We start from the raw sequence: 8,657 nt of genomic DNA on the forward strand, positions 1-8,657 counted from the left end.
TCACTTCCATACATCAAAACAGTCTCAGCGTTATTAATCTTCACCAATCTGCCTCCTTTCTCCTTTCTCAAAACCTCTGAGGAGATTCACCAGGAATGCAGTCTGAAAACAAGTCCGTTCTTCCTCCCGGCTATAAATCCTTTGGCAAGATGGCGACTCCGAATTAATTGCTGTGCCATTCCCAAAAGCTCTTATTGCTTCTCGATCTCCATAAAGCATACTTTTGGTTAAAGTTTATCTCCACACAGACCTTATTCATCCTGCTTGGGTCAGTTCAACTGACGATTCTAATGAGGAGGGGTTCTTGTAAATCACATAGAAGGAAAGTAAAAAAGGTCCCCCCCATTCAGTCCCGTTGTCAACATACCCAGCCTTTGGTGTATCTTCATCGTAAAATATTCCTGTTTCTCCAACCCGTCGTCTTCTTTCGCAGAGGTCACTTAAATTAGCAGGCTTCACTCCCCTTCTTCACTTGAAATATGTGCATTTGCTTCTTTTGTAATTAATTATTCCAAATTGCTGCAGCTAGTGCACGATCAGAGACAGCGTCCAGGAGAGCCGAGGTCCACACGGGGGCATTCTGCCTAGGGCCCTCACCCCCTTCTTTTGGATTAGGGGGTGATTTATGGGCACAGCAGGCAAGGGCAGCATTCCCCATTTCCTTGGGGCAACAAGGGAGGCTGCCTACTCCCATAACAGCCTCTTAATTACCCCGTGTGGGTCGGAGAGATGGTATTGTCGGCCATCTTCCAATGCGCCCCCTAGTGGCCCCCCGCATATGAATAACATTATGTGTGTATGTATGTATGTATGTATGTATGTATGTATATTGTGCGTTTCATTGTAGAACAGCTCTGTAGAAGGCATCTGAAAGAAGGCAGGGAAGGTTCCTGCCAGATGTCTAGTCTGGCAGGGAGAACCACAGGTCAGGCTCTGCCACAGGTCAGGGTCTGCCACAATAAATAGTCCCTAGCAAAGGCCAATTGAACTTCAGGGCTGTGGGGAACTACAAGAAGTGCCCCATCAGAGGTGAAGCATAAGGGATCAGATGGTCCTTTCAGCTTAGGCTGTTTCGGGCTTTGGAAATTCACACAAACACCTTGAACCTGGTCCAGAAAAAGAAACTGGCAACCAGTACAGCTGCCACAGCAGAGGAGCAACATATTGCCAGTAGTTTAGTCATGTAATTAGTTTAGCTACTGCATTCTGCACTAGCTGCAGGTTCTGAAGCAGATACAGGGGTAGCCCACATAAAGTGCATTGCAATAATCAAGCCTTGAGGTTACCAGTGCATGGACTACTGCAGTTAGACTATATACTGGCTCATGTCTGCAATCCATTATATAACTTGCATTCATTGATCCTAAAAACTGCAGTCCTAGGCATATCAATAGAATCAGGCTAGTGGAATGCTCTGACTGCTCCAGGAGAATACTCTCAACTGTGAGGTCACCACTGTGTGTCTATTATGCTGTCTGAAGAACCTTCCAATCTCCTCTGGGCCGTACCAGGAGGAGCCAGCAGGAGTCATGGAGGACCAGCCACCCTCATCACATGCTTCCAAAGAGACAAATGAAGTACCCTTTGAACTGCATCCCCGAGCAGATGCCATCCGCTCCAAGCTGATCTACACTTTCTATCTGATCGACTACCTACGGGGGCTAGGCAGTGCTATTCCACGCCATAACATACGAGATTTCCTGGACCATCGGAAGCTAAAGAAGCTAATGCTCACAGACCATCACCAGCTGGTGCGCTTCAATGTTGCACCCAAACGGAATGTCATGATCACGCGAGAGATACGCTGCCGTAACCGTATCCGCGTGCGCTGCAGCCGCTGGCCCCCTGTCGCCATGTGGGCTTATTCAGTCCTGAACAGCCAAATCTTCAAAGTCTTCATGATCTTCCTCATCTGCCTGAACATGGTGGTCCTCATGATCTTAGTAGAGATAAGGGATAAGTTGGAGGACCACTTTGTGAAAATGAAGATAGCAATGGAGGTGATCATCTGGGTCATTGTCCTCATCTTTTTGGTGGAAATTGGGCTGAACTGGGCTGTTAGCTTTCAGGATTACTTTAAGAACTCCTGGAATGTCTTTGACTGCACAGTCACCATCATATCCTTTATCCCTGAGTTGATACTCCTTGTTGAAAAGAAACACAGCAAGGCCGTCACATACTTCCTCCAGGTTTGCCGTGTGCTGCGCGGCTTAAAGCTCTTCCCTAGACTCCGGCAAATCCGGATCCTCATTATGGCCCTCTTCAAAGCAATGAAAGCCATGAGCTTCATCCTGGTGCTCCTCGCCTTCTTCTTCTATATTTTTGCCGTATCAGGCATTTTCTTCTTTGAGGGCTACACTCGCTCAAACCTGGACGACCTAGAGTACAACAAGTATTTTCAAGACATGCCCAATTCACTGGTGACCATCTTTATTCTCTTCACCATGGACCATTGGTATGCTCTGCTGCAGGACACGTGGAAGGTCCCAGAGATAAACAAAGCAATCAGTGGCTTGTTTATCTGCTTGTGGCTCCTCATTGGGGCATTCATCTTCAGAAACCTCATGGTGGCCACCATGGTCACCAATTTCCAGAGCATTCGGAATGAATTGAGTGAAGAAATGAAGCAGATTGAGACTCAGCAGAAAGCTGACAAATTTAAGATGGAACTGCTGGAAAAGAAGTACAGCTCACCCCAGGGGCAGGACAGAATGAGCATGGGGCCATCCACAATATACAGCATACCAGAAGTCGAGGCTGGGTCTCTGGATTGGGAAACATATGTCCACAAGAACCTGCCAGGGCTATACGAGGCTGAAAATGACGAGCAGGTCATTTGGCCGCGTTACGCCCTCTTCCGCTACTTTGAGCTGCTGGAGAAGCTGCAGTATAACCTGGATGAGCGCAAACAATTGCAGAATTATGCCGTCTTGGCTCTGTCCAACCTGGAGGACAAGTAGTGATGGCTTCTGAAGGATCAAGAAGATGCAAGTGTGGACTCCTCCTTGCTTACTGAGCCAGCACAACCAAAACCTGTGGCAAATCAACAGTTTACCTCTCACATTGTCCTCCTTACCAGTCTGTGGTTCTCCAGCTGTTGCTAGACTACAAGTCCCATCGTCCTTGACTCTTGCCCATGTTGGTTGGAACAGATGGGATCTGCAGTCTAGCGACATCTGGATGGACACAGTTCCCTGCCCCTGATTTATGTGGCTGTACATTATTAGACTAGAACTGCAAGGAAAAATCACAAAACCACCCGGTCTGCAGGTTTTGGACACTTTTTTATGTCTCTAGGGTTTCATAGCATTGGTGAGCAAGGCACACCAGGGTGCACCCTCAAATGCCACATTTTCCTGTGGGCCAGACAGACATCTGTTCTGCACATATGTAGTATTTGATCTACAAGAATAAAATCTCCCATACCCCAGAAAGTTGGCATAAGACAAACAATGGACCAAAGAGCCAACTTTTTCTTAATTAATCACAAGTGTCTTGCAATAAGCTAGGAGTGACCTGCTTGAACACTGGGGATATCCTTCCTTAGGGGAGGCAATGGAATGAACACCTCTGTTTCCTGTTGAGGAAACCTCACTCTTGCTTCTGGATCAGAGGATAGACTGGTCCATGCCCTTCCTTTTCCACTCACCAAACGGTGAGCTGGGAAGCGCTAGTTTGCTCCATTTTGTACCTGTTCTATTCCTGTCAGATGGGTGAAGCTTCTAGGAACCAAAAGTCATTTCCTTCTTCATCCACTTGAGCTGGCCGTTGATGTCTGGTAGGTGACACGGTGTCCCTTCAACATCTCAGTGAACCACAACCCCATTTCCTTTTCTCTCCTTGACCACACTCCCTGCCTGTTGTGGCAAAACCAAGGAGTCCATCAAGCAACTGAAACCCACCATACTGAGCTCAAAGAGTATGATGTAGCTGAAGCAATGGTACACCTTTGACCAATATGGGTGATACCAACAAATTCCTAATTAGTACCCTAGTAAATGACTGACAAATCTATCCTCCTGAAAAACATAAGGGCAGTCTTACAGAAAGGTTGCAAATAACTCCCTTATTCTGAAAACACATAGCCACATACACAATTTTATTGCAAGTTGATAGAATCAGTTACATCAGTAGTAGAAGGATGTTTGCGGTTAATTAATTAAAGAAATGTTTCCAGCTTTAAAATGATTGATTATGGTATTGCCTTTCTACCTGAATTCTTATTTTAAGTATTTATTTAAATCGATTCAATGAATTGTTCATCCGAGCCTCAAGGCAGCTTAAAAAATTGGTAAGAACAAGTCAAAATATGATGGCTTGGATCCAAAGGTTCTCTTTCTCTGTTGGAAGGAGCATTTCTTGTTCATCAGAAGGACCACATGCATCCAAGGAAGATTCCCGTCAGAAAAGAAAGAGGCATCCATCAGAGGAAGGGGAACTGTGGATCCAATCCAAAAGAAATAAAAAAATGAACACAGGATTAGATATATTACTCCAAAAGGAAATGGAGAGGTTAATCTGCATCATCAAAGACCAAATGGAAGAAATGAGACAGCAAAGAAGGGAAACGACACCTCTGAAGGCACTGATTTTGTTCACTCTGGTTTTCATACATGTTAGAAACACATATTTGGGCCTGGCCAGATGACCAGAGTTTGGGGGGGGGGGCTGATAAAGGGAGAGGCAACATTTGAGCTTTGTGGGGTCCAGGTCCGTGGCGGCTGGTCTACAGGAATTACTGAGACACAGCCCTCCCACCAGAAATGTCAGGCAATTAAAAAAAACATATCTCAAGATCTCAAACACTCTCTTTCCTGTCCCCCATACACTTTATATTTCCTTGAATTTATGGAGGCTTTTCTACCAACCCTCATGGACCATACTGGCCAGGGCTGATGGGACTTCTAGTCTAATAAGATCTGGAGGGCCACAGATTCCCTATTCCTTAATTATATGTTTTCATTATTGGACGGGTGGCAGCTGATAATTCTTTGACTTGGTAGGGCTGCAATTTTCAACCTTGCTTTTCTCATCACAGTAAGACTTGTACAGCATGTGCTTAGGAAAGTGTGCCTTTACACATGTGCAGAGTGCCATTGCTTTCTCCTCTCTAATCCTCTCCCCCCCCCCCCAAAAAAAAATTCTCTGCACATTAGTTATTGTCTACAGACAGGGAAATATTTTCATACCAGATTGACACTACACCTCTAATTTAGAAATTCAGCTAAACTTCATGGCATCAGTTTTTGAATTCGTGGATAAATGGGGAAGCTGTGTGTGGCTTTGAGTTCATGAGAGTTGTAGTCCAGCAAATCCCTTGGGCCACAGGTCTTCCCATCCCTCCTACAAATGCTAAGACCTGCACAAGAGCCCAAGAACCTCCTTGTAGAATCTAGCACAAATGATATAATTTTGGCTCCATACTCCCATCATCTGGAAGCTTCCTGGTCTCCACTTCTCCTCCTCACCTGCGCAGTCCCTGACTCTCACATTGGATGTTCCAGATCTCTGTGGGACGGTGCTCTGTTTTGGACTTTGGACACCTAGATTGACCCTGGACTGGGAATTTGACATACTGACTCACTGACAGGTAGGCCAGGGGTTTTAGGACATTATGCTTGTGTCTCCCAACGTTCATTAAAATACAGGTAGCAAATATGACTCTCAGCAGCCCCAAACAGCATACGCAAGTGTCAGGGTAGTGGGAAATGTAAAGGTAAAGGACCCCTGGATGGTTAAGTCCAGTCAAAAGTGATTATGGGGCCGCAGTGCTCATCTTGCTTCAGGCCGAGGGAGCTGGCGTTTGTTCACAGATAGATTTCCAGGTCATGTGGCCAGCATGACTAGACCGCTTCTGGTGCAACGGAACACCGTGACAGAAGCCAGAGCGCACTGAAATGCTATTTACCTCCCTGCTGCAGTAGTACCTATTTATCTACTTGCACTGGTGTGCTTTTGAATTGCTAGATTGGCAGGAGCTGGGACAGAGCAATGGGAGCTCACCCCATTGTGGAGATTCAAACCGCTGACCTTCTGATTGGCAAGCCCAAGAGGCTCAGTGGTTTAGACCACAGCGCCACCTGCGCCTAGTCTTACAACAAGAGTGTAGTTTATCCCTAGCTTCAGCAGGGCTTGAGGAGGCTTTAATTTCACTTGCCAATCAATGTCAGAGTTAAAATCAGGAGTGATGGCATGGTTCCACTATCTTCTGCTTTGGAAGATGACTGTAGTTTCTTTTGATTTGCAGTGGGTGATAATGGCTCTGTTATTTCACTGCCTACAGCTCTCATCTCATATGTTGACAAATAATTCCTTGCAGTAGCACCTTAAAGACCAACTAAGTTAGTTCTTGGTATGAGCTTTCGTGTGCATGCACACTTCTTCAGATATCTTCAGGTATCTGAAGAAGTGTGCATGCACACGAAAGCTCATACCAAGAACTAACTTAGTTGGTCTTTAAGGTGCTACTGCAAGGAATTTTTTTTGTTTTGACTATGGCAGACCAAGACGGCTACCCATCTGTAGTTGACAAATAATGTCACCAATCAGTTCTTTTAAGGCAGGTGATATGCGTGACCTGGACATCAGCAAGGTTTATATCCACCTCATGTACAACACTTGTTTGCAGGTTTTCCATTCCTGGATGCCTGACACCGCTGCTGATTTCAAGGAAGGAAGGAACACTCTGATTATTTAGTGCAGGCCCATTAATCGCAGCCTGTTGATACCTGAATTCTCATTCCGTTCCATAAACCACTTGTGAGAGCGGCTTTCATGTGCTGCATCTCAAGGCGCTTTGAAGATAATAGCCGGATGAGACACAATTGAACAACAAATCATTACCAGAGCGAAAGGGAAGCCTCATAAACCCCATCTGAAACAGAATGTGAGTGATTTAAAAACAAAGGAGAGGAGCGTGTGCAGAGTCACCATCTCCACCCCCCTGTGGAGAATAGCTCCATTTACAAGGTGTGTAGCAATTACAAAGCTGATCAGCTGAAGTACTGCATGAGAAAAGGCCACACCTTGCCACCCATTAAATTCAAAATGAGATAAAAGGAGATGGACATTATGAGCTGAAATCTTATTCACTAACCATTTCAAGCAAATACTGATTATTCACATTATTATTATTATTATGGTTTTTAAGCAGAGGTTGGATGGTCATCTATCATGGATGCTTCTGTTGTGATTTCTGCTCTGCAGGGGGTTCGGCTGGATGACCCTCAGGGTCCCTTCCAATTCTTGTTGTTGTTGTTTAGTCGTGTCCGACTCTTCATGACCCCATGGACCAGAGCACGCCAGGCACACCTGTCTTCCACTGCCTTCCGCAGTTTGGTCAAACTCATGTTAGTAGCTTCGAGAACACTGTTCAACCACCTCATCCTCTCTCATCCCCTTCTCCTTGTGCCCTCCATCTTTCCCAACATCAGGGTCTTTTCCAGGCAGCCTTCTCTTCTCATGAGGTGCCCAAAGTACTGGAGTCTCAGCTTCACAATCTGTCCTTCCAGTGAGCACTCAGGGCTAATTTCCTTAAGAATTGATGCATTTGATCTTCTTGCAGTCCATGGGACTCTCAAGAGTCTCCTCCAGCACCAGAATTCAAAAGCACCAATTCTTCGGCGATCAGCCTTTTTTATGGTCCAGCTCTCACTTCCATACATTGCTACGGTTATTACTATTACTATTACTGGAAGCTGCTTTGTACTAGGGTAGCTCACGTGTCTACCCGAAACCTGTACTCTGCTGAAACCTGTTTAAAAAGTTTTCTTTTCTTGCAAAAGAGGCTTCTATTTTGGGTTTTTTGCCTCCTTCACAGGACACTACAGAATTTCCTTGGAAGAACAAGGTGTTTAATCTGTCAAAATATGGATAGGACACTCCCCCACCTCTCTCTCACACAAATCCACCCTCTCATCCTTTCCTTCATCCCTTCCACACTTCCACCTGTTCATCCATCTTCTCTTTCATGACTTGGTGGGAGGGTCAGACCAATGTAAGCGGAAGTCACATGCAGCCTTCTGGCAATGGACTGGTTTAGGCAAGTGGTCTTCAACCTTGCCAAGCCTTGGACCCATCTTGAACCTAAATATGCATTTGGGGACCCACATCATTTTTAAACCAACCAACCAACCAACCAACCAACCAACCAACCAACCAACCAACCCATATATCTATATGGTTGCAGTGCTGCTGTGACAACCCACCTTAGATCAGGCTGTGACCTTGTGGTGCATCCCAGCCCATCAGTTGAACACCAGGGTGTAAACCAAGGTTGGGGAACCTGGGGTCTAGAGAGGGCCATTGCTAGGGGATGGTGAGCTGGGACCCTGCCAGGGGCGCCGGTGAGGGGTGGGGGCACAAAATCGGCTAAAAATATGTCCATAAATAAAAATATTTATTATTGCCTCATAAGAAAAGGTTTTAAATAGAGGGTGAATTGAATGGGGGGGGGTGTTGGAGGAGAGGCGGAAAGAAGAGCTAATTTGTCAGTGGCTAGGTGGTGCAATCTGGACAGTTCTGCCAGGGGCGCAAGATCACCTAGCTATGGCTCTGGGTCTAGGGCCCAAATGTGGTCTTCCAGGTCTCTCTACCTGGCCCTTGGAACATGCCCAAGGCTATGTTCCACCTGTGCATCCCCCACAAAGTGTATTTTC

At 45.9% G+C, this 8,657-nt stretch overlaps 1 pseudogene; it reads left to right on the forward strand.

The window, feature by feature from the left end:
* Positions 1-1,529: 1,529 nt before the first annotated feature.
* Positions 1,530-3,035, forward strand: LOC114584863 (cation channel sperm-associated protein 2 pseudogene; annotated as a pseudogene).
* The last annotated feature ends 5,622 nt before the right edge of the window (positions 3,036-8,657 follow it).

The sequence above is a fragment of the Podarcis muralis genome, chromosome 8, assembly GCF_964188315.1.
Source record: "Podarcis muralis chromosome 8, rPodMur119.hap1.1, whole genome shotgun sequence".
Classification (NCBI taxonomy): domain Eukaryota; kingdom Metazoa; phylum Chordata; class Lepidosauria; order Squamata; family Lacertidae; genus Podarcis; species Podarcis muralis.